The sequence below is a fragment of the Onychomys torridus genome, chromosome 7, assembly GCF_903995425.1.
Source record: "Onychomys torridus chromosome 7, mOncTor1.1, whole genome shotgun sequence".
Taxonomy (NCBI): domain Eukaryota; kingdom Metazoa; phylum Chordata; class Mammalia; order Rodentia; family Cricetidae; genus Onychomys; species Onychomys torridus.
In genome coordinates, this window is record NC_050449.1 from 14543891 (window position 1) to 14560584 (window position 16694).

Below are 16694 nucleotides of genomic sequence, written 5' to 3' on the forward strand. Positions count from 1 at the left end.
CGGGTGCCGTGGTGAGTGGGCTTCAGACTTAGCTTGGGACAGACTGGAAGAGGCACATCTGCGGGCACCCGGCCCGGTCCGGCCTAGGCAGCTGCGGCGCCGCCCGCGGCAGGAAGTGCTCCAGCGTCCCCGAGCTCTGGTGCCCACAGACTTTCTCCAACATCGCCCATCACCCTATGTTTAATTATTTTCAATAGGAAACATCTCTGATCAGCACCCAGTCAAGATGTTCATCATGACTTCACTTTAATCTAACCAGATAACTAAAATCCCTTTATGAATGTTCAGAATATTAGCTAAACTTCATCAGTAGAATATCATCTTGTTTATTAGTGAGGACTCTATGAAAAAAATGTATAGTAAAGCACTATGTGGAAATAATACTGTAAAACTTTTCACCAATATCTGTTCTCAACTTGACAAATGTTTATGCACATCTGCACTAATGCTAATCAGCCTCCATTCTGCTAGTCCCATGCTGTATGCAAGAAGAGCACCAATTTTCTGCTTAACAAAACCAACCCATGTTTCTATTAGAAAATGATGTTCGCTACTAAATCCTGCAAATGTTGCTTTCATTATTGTTCATACATTGAAGAAGGGGCTTCATACAAGTATTAGTTGCTAGAGATTATGTAAACATGTGTCATAAAATAAGTAGATTAGCAGAAGAAATTTATTTATAGATAGATTTGGAGCCTAGAATTCAAAGAGCAAGTTTATGAAGTTAATAGTCCAGACATCTTACCTTTACAACTCACTTTCCTTGCAAATCACTCAACAGCATGGGGGCTTTCAACCAAACAACTATCTCAGGATTCATTCTTCTTGGGATTAGTGAAGATCCAGATCTGCAGCCTTTCATCTTCAGCCTCTTCCTGTTCACATATCTGATCAGCATCTTAGGAAATTTGCTCATCATCCTGGCTGATACCTCTGACTCACAACTACACATACCCATGCATTTCTTTTTCTTGAACCTGTCCTTTAATATCTGTTTAATCACAAGCACAATCCCAAAGATGTTGGTCAATATCCAAGCTCAGGATCAGACCATCACATACACAGGATGCCTCTCTCAGGTGTGTCTTATCTTGAATTTTGCTGGTATAGAAAATTGTCTTCTTGCAGTGATGGCATATGACCACTTTGTTGCCATCTGTCACCCTCTGAAGTACACAGTTATCATGAATCCACATTTCTGTGTTATGTCGCTTCTCTTCTCTCTGTTCTTTAGCGTTATACATGCTTTATTCCACACTCTGATGGTATTGCTGCTGTCTTTCTGCACTCTTCTTCTGTGAGCTGGCTCAGATCATCAAATTTGCCTGTTCTGATAATTTCATCAATTATCTGCTGTGTCTGTTCTATTTTTTTTTTTTTTTTTGGTATTCCTGTTTTTGGAATCATTTTGTCTTTTATTCACATTGTCTCTTCTGTTTTAAGAATGCCATCCTTGGGAGGAAAGTATAAAGCCTTTTCAACCTGTGGGTATCATTTGTCAGTTGTTTCTCTGTTTTATGGAACAGGTTTTGGAGTACACATTAGCTCTGCATTTACTTCAGTGATGTACACTATGGTCACTCAGATGCTGAACCCTTTATCTACAACTTGAGGAATGGAGACATGAAGAAAGCCTTCAGGAAGTAGTAAGTAGGATAACATATTTTTTATAACCTATCATCATTATATCAAAGTCTTAGAGTAAACAAAACTTACCAAACACTCTGTGAATCAAGATAATTGATCTCATCATCGAAATCTTATATAACAGGTAATAGACATAATAATTGTGTACCTTTTAACTATTTGAAACCAGACGTCCCTCTATGTCTAACTCAGTGATTTAATATATGCTTTTCTAAAGAAATTGTATCTATTGGGTTCCTCAGAGCAAGATATTTAAACTGAGGTTCTATTTTTATAAAAAACATTTTGAGCAAAATCGCAGAAGTAGATATAGGGAAGACATTATCTTTCATCAAAACTGAAGTAACAATTTGAGAATATTTTCCATATGGCTTCTTCTTAGCTAGATCCCTATGAACTTAACCCTGGAGTTATTTATAGAGTGTGATAAAGAAGTAAATTTTTATGTTCAAGGATTCAATAGCTGATATTTGTTTTATATATTTTATTGTTTCTTATACATTAAAATATAATCCCAAATATATAAATACAACTGCTCTGCCTGAATTATATATTTTGTATGTCTATAATTCATGGCTGACTTCATGGTATTGGACAAAATATTAAGGGTTCTCTTCCCTAGAAAAATATTTTTCTTCCCCTCAGCATCTCTTACTGACTGTGATCATATGTGTAGGGTTTGAGGGTGTATGCAATTTCCCCATTCTATGTTAACATGTCTTCTATTCATCCTTGTTTGTGTAATGTTTAGGCAAGCCCTGTAGGTGAGACTTCACAGGTATAGTCACATTTCTTACATATCTAGAAGATATATTTATAGCATTTTATGTGTTTCTATGGTTGTTACAATATTTTTGTCCTCACTTCTACAATAATGCTTGAGCCTTGAGTGCAGGAGTTTTGTTGTACATGTATCATTTAGAACATGCCATCACACAATCAATTCTCTGCATTTTGATCAGTTTTTTTCTTAGTTTTGTTTTGATTGTTTGTTGTTTTCTGTAAGGGTCTCCATCAGTTGCAAAGGGAAGTTTCTTTGATGAAGGGTTAAGGGTGACACACTTTATGAGTATAAAGATAAATATTGAGAACTCAGTTAGCAATCATGTTTGATTAGAAAAGTGGTAGTTGGAGGTTCTCCTCCAAGGTCTCTGACCTTACTAGAATTGGGTCATTGGCTAAGTTTTCAGTTCCAAAAATCATTTCCCACTTGTTGAGTAGGCCAATAAGTAATATATATTCTGAAACAACAATTATATCTGTCACTTGGGGTCATTAATGCTCAAATTATGTGAATTAAGTATAAATGGCTCAAGATATATGACACCTGAATCTGTCTCTTAAAAGAGAAAAATTATAGCAAAGGCAGCTTGATAGGACCTTGAATGTAGACAGCAAATCTTCCTTCATAAACCAGAATGGAGCTACATTAGGAGAGAGAACTTGAAGGGAGACAGTATTAAGAAAAATAGATGACAGGTATAGTATGAGAGGGGTCCTGAAGGAAGACCAAAAAAAGCCCTTTATTTTGTTGAAAAATAAAGGGAACTGCTACTGTATAGATTTTTAAGGGTGTGTTGCAAATACTATCCATCATAATATAGTCTGGCCAAGCAGAGAAACACCAAAAGTTAGGAAGGCAATAATAGAGATGAGCCAGGATTTAAGATTGTCTTTAGGTTTAGTGACAAGGGTAACCAGGATTTCTCAGACTTACAAGTGAGTCAAAGAATTGTGAGGGATTGGGAAATAGGCTTCAGGGTGGCTTGACTCCTGAGAGAGAGGACAAAACTCAATAAGAGGACTTGTGATTGGGGTTTGTACATATTACTAATTTAATCTATAGGAGCACATCATTTTTTTAGGGCAAACTTATAGTATGTGGTTGATACCTATGTGCAAGTGTTTAGTTCAGTCAGTGTTTAGCCTCTTGGACCTCTCAGAGTCCCAGAGAATCCTTCATGGATTTCTACAAAGGCTATCTTCAGCATTAAATAGAATGATACCAAATTCAGAAGCTAGACAGATAATAATTGAATCTTTGACTTTTGAGAACATGAATGCAGCATGCAAAAGAATAATCTGGCCATTAAAGGAAGGATCAGTACCCTTGGAGGATTGGATCTGGGACACAATTAATATTGAATCTCATGATCATGATATGTGGATAGGAAAAATAAATTCAAAAGCTTTGAGGAAAAATAATGTCAGATGTTTTAGTTGTGGTAAGCAAGGTCATTTGAATAGGGAGTGTAAACAGGGCATACCTAGAAAGAATGTTTATTCAATGAAGAATGGGAACAGAATGCTCATCCCTTCCGGATTTCATAGAAGGCATGGTAAGGATAAATATTGGGCCAAAAAATGTAGATCAACAAGGGACAGACAAGGTAATCCTTTGGCTCTGCCCTTGGGAAACTCACAGAGGGGCCTCATGCCAGCCCCCACAGCAAATTCAGTTCAGACCATTCCTGTCATCATAGAAGAAACCCCTTCTCAGAGCAATTAAATAACCAATGCCTATTGGAAAATCAGGTTGCTTGGGGTGATAGAACAGCTGTAGCAGAGAGAAGAAAAAATTCAGTAAAAAACATAAAGAGAATTTTTTGGCAAATATCTATAAATGAACAAAGGCCAAAATTAAAAAGACATATAAATGGTGTTTTCATGGAAGGTTTAGTAGACACAGTTGCAGATGTAAAAAAATCTGCACAAGAATTTTGGCATCTAAATTGGACTCTTCAGGAGGTGAATGTTCAGCTGTTAGGGACTGTAACATTATCTCAAGTGAAACAGACTACAAGATGGCTTAAGTGGTATAGGTCCAGAAGGACAATGAGGAAAATTAAAGCCATATGTGGCTAATATAACTATGAACCTACGTGGCCACGATTTATTATAACAATGGAATACTCAGATTAAAATTCCTCCAACCTCAGAAATGAATAATAACCTAACACATGTTTCTGAGAGAAATATTAGGAGGTATTATTATAAAGAGTGGTCACCAGCCATTCAGATTGTACAACAGGGCACAACAACTGATGACCTTCCAAAGACACCAACAGCTCTACCTTTAAATTGGTTAACAGACAAGCCTGTATGGGTTCAGCAATGGCCTTTAACAACAGAAAAACTTCAAGCTTTAGAAGAGCTGGTAGAAGACCAGTTAATGCTCAGCATATTGAAGAATCAACCAGCCCTTGAAATTCTCCTGTATTTGCTTTTAAAAAGAAATCTGGTAAAGTGGAGAATAGTAACAGACCTAAGAGCAATTAACAAAGTAATTCAGCCATTGGGCTGTCTACATTCTGGAATTCCGTTGCCTACTTTGTTACCTAAAAGATGGCTTCTTATAGTTATCAATTTAAGAGACTGTTTCTTTTCAATACCCTTACAAAAAAAGACAGAGAAATATTTGCCTTCACATTTCCTACTTATAATAATTCTCAACCAGTTAAGAGCTATCAACGGAGTGTCCTCACACAGGGAATATTGAATAGCCCAACCCTGTGCCATTATTTTGTACAATAGCCATTGGAAGTAATACATAAACAATTTCCTAAATCTATGATATTTTACTAGTTGATTCAAATGCAGATAATTTAGAAAGAATGTTTGAAGAAGTAAAGAAAGTTTTACCTTTTTGGGGATTACAAATTGCTCCTGAAAAGATACAAAGAGGAGATTCTATTAATTATTTAGAATATACAATAGGTCTACAAAAATTTAGACCCAAAAAGGTGCTAATTAGGAGAGATCGATCACAGACTCTTAATGACTTTCAAAGATTATTTGGAAATATTTCCCATCTATGAACTGTTGCTGGAGTAATAAATGATGAACTGAGTAATTTGTTCAAAACATTAGAAGCTGGCAAGGACTTAAATAGTCCAAGAGAATTATCAGCTGGAGCTGAGAAAGTATTGGCCTTGGTAGAAAAGAAAGTACAGGTAAAACATGTGGATTGTGTTAATCCAAAGCCCAATTACATTTTGGTTATTTTACCCTCTAGGTATTGTCCTACCAGAATTTTAATACAGAGGGAAAATATTATATTGGAATGGATATTTCCACCAGATAAACAGATCCCTGACTTGATTTTAAAAGGAAAATTGAGACTTCAACAATTAGCGGAATAGACGTAGCAGAAAATGTAGTAGCTTAACTAAGGAAGACATTGACAAATTATGGGCAGAAAGTGAACCTTGGCAAAGAGCTTTCAGTAATTTTTTGGGAGATATTAGCAATAAATATTCCAAAATCAATAGAATTGAACTTATGAAGACAACTGATTGGATTTTGCTTCCCATTGAAAAAGGAAAAACCCATATCTGGAGCTTGTACATTTTATACAGATGCAAACAAACAAGGAAAGGCAGGTTACAAATCAGAAAATTTAAGTAAAGTGGTTCAAAATCCTTATAATTCAGTTCAAAAATTGGAATTGTATACTAGTCTGCTGGTATTAATGGATTTTCTGGAACCTCTCAACATAGTTACTGACTCTCAGTATGCCGAAAAGAGTGGCATTATATATTGAGACTGCAAAATTGATTCCTGATGAGTCAGAACTAAATTTATTATTTATTCAGTTACAACATATAATCAGGAATAGGAAGTATCTCTTACATATAATTCACATCTGATCCCATATGGGTCTGCCATGCCCTCTAGCACAAGGTAATGATGAGACTGATAAATTATTGATAGGAAATGTGCTGGATGCCTCACAATTTCATAAAAAGCATCATTGCAATAGTAAAGGTTTAGAAAAGGATTTTTCCCTAACCTGGCAATAAGCCAGGGAAATTGTAAGGAAATTTCCTACTTACATGTTCCTTTTACAATCAGACTCCATTAACAGGAAGATATAACCCAAAAGGTACTAGAGGAATGAAATCTGGTATATGGATATGTTTCACTTTGCAAAATTTGGAAAATTGAAATATGTACACCATATCATTGATACTTATTCAGGATTTCAATGGGAAACTGCTTTGAGTTCTGAAAAAGCTGATTCTGCCATCACTCATTTGCTAGAAGTTATAGCCATCCTTTGGGTATACCTGCACAAATTAAAACTGACAATGCTCCAGCATATGTCTCTGGTGAAATGAAACAGTTTGTTGCTTATTTACAATATAAAGCATATTACAGGTATATCACATAATCCTACAGGTCAATCAGTTATAGAAAGATCAAACAGAACTCTAAAGCTATGCTAAATAAACAGAAAGGGGTAGCAAAAAAACCCCAGAAATAGATTGCATAATGCTCTATTAACTTTGACTTGTCTCAGTGCTAATGAGAAAGGAGCAACAGCTGCAGAGAGACATTGGATAATAGAAAAAAACTACAGAATAAATCAGCCTATATACTTTAAAGATGTGCTGACCTCAGAATGGAAACCAGGATATGTGTTATATTGGGGATGATGTTTTGCTTTTGTTTCTACAGGAGAAGATAAGCTGTGAATACCATCAAAATTGATAAAGGTTCTATTTGAACAAGAGACCTCTTAATTAGAAGAGGTGATAGTTAATCAACCAGCATGACCATCCAATTTACACTAACTTATACCATTAATATATGCCTTTTCTTTAATGAGATACAATTTGCCAAAAGTGAACCTCCCCAAAGTTAGTCTTGTTTTTGTTTTTCAGGAGAGTGAAGGCTAAGGAATCTGAAGAACACTGGACAAATGAGAGATCTGAAGATAAAGGACAAATCATCTAGAAAAATATGTCCCAAGAAAAGGAGTAAACTGGCCTATTAGTATATCATCTATAAAATTTCATAAGTCTTCCTAAATGTTTGTTTCTGCTCTTCTCTAAAGACATTTAACACAATGGTCTTCTTATAGTCCCAGTTCAAATAAATTAGAGCTGTCTTTAGAGTTGGAGAATGGCTCTCTCCTTCTTTAAACCCAAGCATGTTGTTAAAAGGAAAATGCAAACTCTCTGTACCATGGCAGAAGAAAGAACCATCTTCTGATATAGGATAGGAAAAAAATAAGGAACTATTCTATTGCTACTAATCTCAATTCTTTGATTCCATTTTGATTTTTTAACCTTTACTTAAAGTATGAATTTTATATCAAAATTTACAAGATTAATATATATATATATATATATATATATACATATATTTTTTTAAAACTTTGTTAAGATATTATAATGATCATATAGAGTACTAACTAATTCTAGAAAAAGGCTTCAATTAACTGCCTATATATGCCTTTGTGTTCGAGTCTCTACCAGTTTTCTGCAGGAAATCATGACCAGGTTTAGCATCAAATTTGAAGTCTCCAGAAAGATGATGGGGCCCCACAACAACAATTCCACATGGACAATAATAATACCACTAAGCTGACAAACATCACCTACAGATCCGCTGTGGACTACAAACTGCTCAGAACAATTTCAAATTGGCCAGCTGAGATGATCCAGTTTCACAGACTACTTGAACAAAGACTTGAGATAAGCCCTGCACTTTGGCATCATGCAGAGACTGGACAACAAATGATACAGTTACCTTTCCTAGAACTTGACAATTAACCCAAATTTTTTCTTTTCAGAATAAAGATGCCTTCACCCATAACCAGCAGGAAGCAATTTTTTTTTTGATCTTTCAATCGGTTTGGTGTTTGGGATAATTTTCATTGTTTAGGAGGGTTGGTTACAAGTTGTTGCTGTTAATGGTTAGGAAAAGGGCTAAGCAAAGGAGAGTAGATTTAAAGTTCTTGTAAAAAATGATATATAAAAATGATAGAGGGTAGATTATTGAATCTACTCTGAAAAGTAAAGAGAAGATACAGATACAATATAGATAAAAAAGATTATTGAATCTACACTTAAAAGACAATTGCTAATTTTAAATATTTTACATTAGGTTGGATTTTTTAATAATGTATACAAATTATATATGTTGAGATTGAGATGTTAGAAATGCTGTACATTTATTTCTAATCTTGTTCAAGATATTGTACTTAACAATGCAACTTGCTAATCCTTGAACATTATTATTACCAACTATTAGAATATAAAAAAATGAAAGTTAGTAGTTAGACATTACAATTGAACTTGTAGCCATATTAGGTAAGTTTCCAAGATTGAGCAGATATATTTTACATATATTATAGATTATAGACATATATAATATATATTATATATTATATATTATATTGGGTGAAGTGTGAGGGAGTGAGTGGGTGAAACAATGAGTGAGCAAAGAGTGAGTGAATAATGTAGAAGTGTGTGTGTGTGTGTGTGTGTGTGTGTGTGTGTGTGTGTGTGTATGTTGCAGACCATGGGAGGCCAGCTCCCACAATCAGCTCAGTGTAATAAAAGGAATACTGCAGAGTAGCAAAGGATAGGAAATCTTATCTGAGGGTAATTAGGAATAAGTTTTAATCTGTCTGTGACTGGTGAAATAAGGAAACACACATGCTTTCTGATGTTAACTTTCTCTTTTACTTCATCTTAAGAATGGTCTCTGACTCTGTCTCCACACAGCTACTTATCTCCACACTACTGCATATAGCTATATATCTTCATGTACATACATCTTTTCACATGGCTACATATCTTTATTTTACATACATTTCTCTTCTACATTTCTTTTCTATACAGCTTCATCTTCCTTGTCTCCACACAGTTACAAATCTCCACACATCCACAGCTAAGCATCTCATTTACATAGCTTTCTCACCAGACAGCACTTTACACATTTCCTAGGCATAACTCCTCTACATAGCAGTAGCTCTTTTACACATCTCTCTCTCTCTCTCTCTCTCTCTCTCTCTCTCTCTCTCTCTCTCTCTCTCTCTCCCCGTCTCTCACTCTCTCTCTCTCTGTCTCTCTGTCTCTCTCTCTCTCACTCTCTCTCTGTCTCTCTCACACTCGCTCGCTCTCGCTCTCGCTCTCTCTCTCTCTCTCTCACACACACACACACACACACACACACACACACACACACACACTCTGCAGCAGCTCTCACATAGCTCTACATAGCCATCTCTCTTAACACCACCACTGCTGCTTCCTCACAGCCAAATTCTGGACAATTATAAGCTACCTTTTCAGGGACCTATCCATTCTCAGAACACAAGATAAGTCATGTAGTTTCTCTTAGGCTAGTAATGTCACATTGATCCATGTGTGGTGGTATTGTGTTCCCTGAAATATTGTGCACACTAATAAACTTATCTGGGGTCAGAGAAGAGGACGGCCGCAATATTAAACATAGAGGATAGGCAGTGGTAGCACATGCCTTTAATCCTAGCATTTCAGAGACAGAAATACCTCTGGATCTCTGTGAGTTCAAGGCCATATTGGAAACAGCCAGATTTGGTGACACACGCCTGTAATCCCAGAAAGCAAGCCTTTAATCCCAGGGAGTGATGGTAGAAAACAGAAAGCTATATAAGGTATGAGTACCAGAAACCAGAAGCTTTTGGCTGGTTAAGCTTTTAGGCTTCTAGCAGCTCAGTTCAGCTGAGACCCATTTGGATGAGGACTCAGAAGCTTCCAGTCTGAGGAAACAGCATCAGCTGAGGAACTGGCGAGATGAGGTAGCTGTGACTTGTTCTGCTTCTCTGATCTTCCAGCATTCACCCCAATACCTGGCTCAGGTTTGATTTTATTAATAAGTACCTTTAAGATTCATGCTATACCCATGCATGTAGTTCTAAGTTGGTGACGTGTACCAGACATTAAACAATTGGCTGAACCTTGAGCAGTCTGGGTATGTGCAGAAAGAGGGCTACTGCAAGAATCCAATCTCAGTGTCAGCAGTCTGGCCTTGATTTAGCAATAAATAATACCTGGAAATTAGTCTTTGTGTATATTCTGTAGGGACAGCTTAGTCTGTTTTTGACTAGTTCTGAGGTCTTTGCAAAATGTGTAAATGGCTATTTTTGAGACTAAGAACACTGTTACTTTCCTGTGTCAGTAAAGAAGAGTATTCTGATAGTATTACTGTTCATCAGAATTATACAGCTTAAACAGAAATCCACAGCTGTGGCTGTGTGGAAATTTGTAACTGTGTGGAGGCAAGGAAGATGAAACTGTATAAAAAAGAAATGTAGAAGAGAAGTATAGATAAAAGAGAGATGTGTAGTCTTGTGAACAATGTATGTAAAGATATGTAGCTGTATGCAGCAGTGTGTAGATATGTAGCTGTGTGGAGACAGAATGACTCAGAGACCATTCTTTTTTAAAATTTATTTTATTAAATGTTCTATTCATTTTACATTCCAATCATAGATCCTCCTCTCCTCCCCCCCATTCCCACCTCCTCCAAGGCAAGGTCTCCTATAGGGAGTCAGCAGAGCCTGGTACATTCCATTGAGGCAGGTCAGAGACCATTCTTAAGTTGAAGTAAAAGAGAAGGTTATCAAAGCATGTGTGTTTCCTTATTATTTACCCATCATATAGAAAAAGTCTAGCCCTTAAAAATATAAGGTTTTCCTAAACCCTCCTACTCTGAAGACCTCTATTCACAACCCTGGAGCAGTTTGGGGAGGTGATCTCCCATGGTCTATGATACTAATACTTTAATTTCTACAATGTTAGAAGCTAGAAGCTGATGATGATTTGTTTATAGAAACCATTGGCCTATTTTCTTCTCATAAAAGATTTATCAGAAAAAAAGTGGAGTTTGTGAAAAATACAAATAGTTCAGAATTCCTTTCCTTTGGTCAGATAGATGATTCAAAACAGAAACCCATTGTCTTGTCTAAAAGTTTCAAGAGTTCCCAAACTGTGTGTTATTAACCCTTGAGGAATCAAATATCAGATATTCTCATTATGATTCATAACAGTAGTAATATTACAGTTATAAAGTAGCATTGAAATAACTTCATGGTTGTGGGTCACCACAGCATGAAGAACTATTTTTAAATGTTTCAGTATTACAAAGGTTGAAAACCACTGATTATACTTAGTCATCATCCTGAGAAACCAGCTGATCATCAGGCTCTGAGCTCAGACTCAAAACCCATACTTCAATGTATGTCTTTCTCTCTAATTTGTCCTTCACTTATATTTCCATAGGTTCATCTACACCCAAAGATTCTGGTTCATACAAGAACATAAACAGAGTTTGACTTACACATGATGCTTCAGTTAGATGTGTAGTTAGAGTTTTCCTGCCTGGCCCATAGTCAGGACAAATCTCTCTTACCCACCAGTACCACAGTAGCTCAGACCCAAACAAGAAAGCACATAGAAACTTATATTGCTTACAAACTGTAAGGCCATGGCAGGCTACTTTTTATCTACTTCTTTTATCTTAAATTAACCCATTTCTGTTAGTCTATACTTTGCCACATGGCTTGTGGCTTACCAGTGTCTTTACATGTTGCTTTCCATGGCGGCGGCTGGCGGTGTCTCCTCCAGCCTTCTACTTCCCAGAATTCTCTTCTCTTTGTCCCGCCTATACTTCCTGCCTGGCCACTGGCCAATCAGAACTTTATTTACACAGAGCGATATCCACAGCATAGATGGGCTGCATTTTAAGATTTTTGGTGGTTTAGAAAGGTATCTTTTTCGAGTGATAGCAAATGGTACGTGACCATTTGCTACCCTCTGAGGGACATAATCACCATGAACCCTTGCTTCTGTAGCCTGATGATTCTACTCTCCTTGTTCAATAGAATTATGTATGCCTTAATCCACACTCTAATGTTACTTCATCTTTCCTCTGCTGATCTAGAAATTCTTCAGTTCCTCTGTAAACTTATTCAAGTTGTCAAATTTGCCTATTCTGATATTGTTGTGAATAGCTTGCTTAAATATTCAGTTTTTTGTCTAGTTCTTGGTATTCCATTTAATGGCATTAATTTCTCTTATACCCCTATTGTCTTCTCTGTTTTGAGATTACTGTCAGTGAGGAGAAGTTGTAAAGCATTTTCAATGTGAGGATCACACCTACCAGTGGTGTCCTTACTATATCAGACAGGTTTTTTTGTGTATGTAAACAATGTTTCTCACATTTCCATTAAAAATGTACAGCTTCAATGACGGACAATTTTGCTCTTCAAGTGCTGAATCTCCTTATATACAGTTTTATCTCACAGCATAATCTGTAATCATCTGACTCTTACAATCATTCTCTCCCATCTGTGAATTCTGTGAAGTACAATATCACATACTAGGCAATGTATATTCATTCATATGATAGTAGCACAAATGTTATATGGGTAAGCAATTGCTTATTGATTGGATACAAGAAAAATTCCTTAGGAATGAAATCATACCAGTTAGTGTAATCCTGCTCAAAAGTCCATAATATGTGAGGTCATGGAGGAATTAATTCTACTACTAAATTAAAGTTACAAAGGACTGAATTGGCAAATGTGTGTGTGTGTGTGTGTGTGTGTGTGTGTGTGTGTGTGTTACCATAGATATAACTTACTGCCATAATCAGAGAAGCTTCTATTTACAGTGAACTTCAACAAATTCAAAGACTTTTATTATTAATATTTCCAAAGCTTTGGACCGTTATTGTTGAAAGAAACATCATTTTGTTTTTTACATTTTATGTAGAAGATTCAATCTATGTTTTGATTGACATTGTCCCTCTTTTGTTGATTAAGCTAATGCCTTGGCAATTTTATACATCTATAGAATGCATTCTGGCTACCGTTCTTTATATCTCCCTTACAGTGATATCAGCTCCATGCCTTCGATCTCTTTGTTAGACTCAAAATTTTGGGTTTTGTTGTATGACACATTTAATTTAATCACAGGCACATAAAAATGTGATAGCAAAGTTTTCTGTCCCAGATAAGACATTTCTACATTAGAGGGTAACCCTCTAAGGCTCAGAGAACACTGAGTAATATGGAGAAAAAAGACTGTAGCAGACAAAAGATGGGGAACACAAAGGCTGAAAAATATCATCTTCTGGACCATTAATGAAACTGAAATTATGAACTGTCACTAATTACAGATGATTACAGTGGGTCTGAAGAAGAATGGACCTGTCAACAAATAGGAGTGGACGGAGGGAAGCCTTACCCTTGAGTGCTGGCCTTTTTCCTATGCGTGGATTCAAGCAAAGATGGAATTAATGCCTTCAGTTGTATGCCCATTGCTTACCTCAACATTGTTCAGTATATAAAATCCATCTGATTGTCACTCAGATGCCTGTGATTAAATTAAATGTGTCATACAACAAAACCCAAAATTTTGAGTCTAACAAAGAGATCGAAGGCATGGAGCTGATATCAGTATAAGGGAGATAAAAAGGACGGGAGGATGGTAGCCAGAATGCATTCTATAGATGTATAAAATTGCCAATGCATTAGCTTCATCAACAAAAGAGGGACAATATCAATCAAAACATAGATCGAATCTTCTACATAAAATGTAAAAAACAAAATGATGTTTCTTTCAACAATAACGGTCCAAAGCTTTGGAAATATTAATAATAAAAGTGCAGAAGTTTTATAGAAGCCTGGGTACAGAATTATTATCCCCAGAGGTCATCAATTGGTGCACATAGAATTCCACACTTCTATGTATGCTGTCACTAAGGGCTGCTCTGCTGGGATTAGAATAATAGTAAAATAGATGCTCTAATGGGGAGCTTTGGATATTAAGTACCTCAGAAACCTACGCAACCCAGTAAGAGTCAGCCTGTGGCCATGTCTTTGATATTCTTTGTATGTTAGGTTGAAATACCAGAACTTTCAACCAAAGGTTATGATTTTCCAGGAACTCACTAAGTCCTGCGATACTCATGTTGTACAACACCAGGTGAGATTCTGAGTATCATTGTCAGTAAGGGAGTAGGTACTTTGTGGTACCTTACCAAGTACTTTGAAATGAGGGCAAGTGTTTACAAATCTATCCTGAGAAGAGATGAAAGTGTGCAACAAATATTCTGACTTCATGTGTCACTTCGTGGTCCTATTCTTTAACATGACCATGTATGTTTATACCAACATGCACACATCTCTCATTCCCTTGTGTAATACTTTTGACAAGAACAATTTCCTTATGACTAGATATCAACCATTCCTCAACTTTGATGACTGCCTCAAATCATTAAGATGTTTTCTTAAGTTGTTGTGGTGGTAGTTGATATGGGTTTGGTGATGTTAGTTTGTTAGGTTTCTCTTAAAAAGTAGCAAAAACTTTGTAGATTAAAATAATCGAGTTATTTTATTGTGGTTCTGGAGTTATCCCAAAATTCAAATGTCTTCAGATTGCTGTTTTTTCTGAAGCTTGGAGGTGCCTATCTTTCTCTGTGCTTTATAGTAATTGTTATTCCATGTGTGTGTGGTGTGATGTGTCCAAATACAATAATATTAGGAATTAGGCAATAAATATGAGTATGGGATATGTTCAACCCTCGACTGAAGTTCCATCTTTAATTTTCTTTGCTTATTCTTAGATGCATCATAAGAAAGAGGGGAAGTACTGTCAATCAGCAGGCTTTGAGATCTAGGATGGAAGACACACACATAGAAAGAAGCATCTTGAATCTTACTAGTCAATATGAAATATTGTAACAGAAATATCCCATAAAGTGTGATTAAAAACAGTATGTTAGTTATATTTACTGATCCTAACTGGCTTGAATGTCATGAAGACTGGACCTCTACCTTCTAATGAGAACATTCAAACATGAGAAACTGAAAATTTTGTTACTGATTTTAAAAATTGATTACTGTTTTTAAAAAATGGAATCTGTGCCAAATTTCTCACCCTGGGGAAAGGCATGACATTTTAAATAGAAACATCATGATGTTTCTGTCTACAAGGAGGCTTTCTATTTACTAACAAAGATAAGCATTTCTGCCTCCTTTGACAATTATTCCAAAACAGTCTGTCAGTCTTCTGGCTATGGCAATATCTTTCAGGGATCTGTTTCATAAACACTAAGAAATAGTATATAAACTATCTAAAATTTAGGTTGCCATTATTTCTGTAGGCATTTTCCATTTTCCCTTTGAGAATGTCTGATGTAGCTCCACAATACTCTGCCTGTCTTCTTCACTATGTTCTGTGTGTCTCACGCAAATTCATTTGATGGAGATCAGAAGGACTAGGGAGGCAAAGCTAGGCCAGTGCTTAATCCTGGTAACAGATATACATGGTAATACCTTGCTTCATCACACAATTAACCAGGGCTGACATTGTGCCCTATTTCAGATTTTTCTAAAATAATTAAATAATAGGCATATTAAATTTATTCCTTAACTATATCCCTTCATTCACCTTATTACATAGTTATTTTATCTTGAAGTTAATATGATAATTTTTGCATTTTTCTATGTTAAACAAACATTTGTAAGCAAGAGAAAGGAGACATATTATACATCACTTGAGGAAAGCAATCTGTGTATTGTGGTGAAATATTAGAATATGGTATTAATTAAAACTTATAAAGGGTGAGTACAAATATTAGCATTAGTTTAAAAACATCAATTAAGAACATTTAAGTTAAATATATATGTTCTGCTTTTATAAGCATACATGTTTTAATTTCAAGGCAATGCAGATATTTTATTTAAATATGACATTAATAGAGTATTGTGAGAGAATGATGCACATTATGGCAGTGTGGTTATTTTTCCTAGAAAGGGAAAAATTTGAGTGTTAAGTGAGGGATTGCACACCAATTATTATTTGTTGCATTTGAAAAACGAGTGAAGCAATAATTGAGAAAAGTGTGCTTTATTGTTTATTCTTATGTAGCCAACTTTGCATGATTTATTCTATTATATAAGCATAATTAACAGTAAAATACACTAACCTTTGCATTTTCAAAAATTGCCTAAAATTTTGTCATGATGTACTTTTTCATGTGATATGCTTCTTAAGATGACACTCAAAATTTATTTGTAGTATCTAATTACTTTTTAAATTAGATTATCACTGTATAAGTTATATGTATAGGATATATGAATATTGTAACTATTGGTCATGCTTCCTTCATTACTTTTCTATACAACCAAAATTAGTGGTGGTTTTAATGATACAAAATCTTACCCAAGATTGGCATTCATCGAGTTAGAAATGTTCTCT

General features: G+C 35.7%; 1 pseudogene; it reads left to right on the plus strand.

The window, feature by feature from the left end:
- Window positions 1–785: 785 nt before the first annotated feature.
- Window positions 786–1650, plus strand: LOC118587749 (annotated as a pseudogene).
- Window positions 1651–16694: the final 15044 nt, after the last annotated feature.